Source organism: Penaeus monodon, chromosome 34 (genome assembly GCF_015228065.2).
Source record: "Penaeus monodon isolate SGIC_2016 chromosome 34, NSTDA_Pmon_1, whole genome shotgun sequence".
NCBI classification, from domain to species: Eukaryota; Metazoa; Arthropoda; class Malacostraca; order Decapoda; family Penaeidae; genus Penaeus; species Penaeus monodon.
In genome coordinates this window covers 31,240,317-31,241,517 of record NC_051419.1, presented here as the reverse complement: position 1 = coordinate 31,241,517, position 1,201 = coordinate 31,240,317, and the positions used below count along the sequence as shown (strand labels likewise).

General features: G+C 35.6%; 1 protein-coding gene across 1 annotated transcript in view; it reads right to left on the bottom strand.

The window, feature by feature from the left end:
- The window catches only part of LOC119594718 (serine/threonine-protein phosphatase 6 regulatory subunit 3-A-like), a gene marked incomplete in the record, with an annotated part of 49,082 nt that overhangs the window by 41,049 nt on the left and 6,832 nt on the right, over positions 1-1,201 (bottom strand).

Sequence of the window (1,201 nt, the reverse complement as noted above, 5' to 3'; positions counted from 1 at the left end):
TATTATAAGTGTACCTGGAAAAGTCTGAAATTATGACAAAGCTCCAGCCAACAATTAAGTGATAAATGTTGTTTGGTGTCAACATGGTATGCTGTGGTAACTTTCTAAAACATATCAATCAAAAGGTGAAATTTAAAGTTAATCTGAACATTTGGAAGAAGAAAAAGGAGGAGGAGGATTAGGTGCAGATTCTCAAGATTCACTGTAGAGCAAGAGGGAGTGGCTAGTCCTACATCTCAAAAGTAGATAACAGAGTTGGGAAATTTTCATCAACATTCTTCTTCAACCAGTCACAGATTCACACCCTTTCATGAGAAACATGTGCTACTAATTAGAAAAACAGACAAAAGGATTACTTTATAAGTTTCAAGGTGGATATTTAAACTTCCTTTTAGACCTTTGAAAGATTTCTCAACTCACAGCCAACAGATCCTTCATGCACCATACTGGATCATGCAGTCAGATGCTTGAGGGGAAAATTAGAAGCACAGAAAAAGTGCAATCCCCACCCACCCACTATTAATTTAGCTGTAGCATATACATCACATGAAACATGGCTAAATGCCTTTAAGCCCACTTTTGAGTGGCTGTAATTCTTGAGCCATGCCCAAAATGTTTACTACAGAAAACCCAGAGCAGACTAAAAGTATGTGGCATGCAAGTACCACCTGTTAGCAATGAGTTAAAAGATGAAAAGTGGAATTTGGGGTCACCTTTCCTTTGTAAAAAACAATGAAACAAGGAAAAAAGTGTTTTCAATCTCATAACAGATATTTTACTGAAAGAAAATGGATGTCTAGCTCCTGTTTACCAAAAGCACACATCTGTTTTAATTCTGTTAAGAATTTGCAATAACTTCTGAAGTATATCACAGCTGATTTTTCTATGCCAAAAACTTTACTAAATGACTTTTTGAAAGCACATGATCAAATGCTAGGATAAAATGCAATACCTCAAGATAATATGGAAACATAAATGCAGATGTGGGCATGGATATGCGCACACGCAGACAAAATCTCAACACAAATATACATAGGGTCAAAGTTACCACAAGAAATATTTTTCTGATCAGATAATCCATTTTGTATTACATACAAAGAGGACACACTGTCACTTGCACTAGTGCTAGAATCCTATCAATATGCATGTTCTTTGAATTCTACTGCATTAAGATTTCCAGTGTGAAAACGAGTTTAACAAC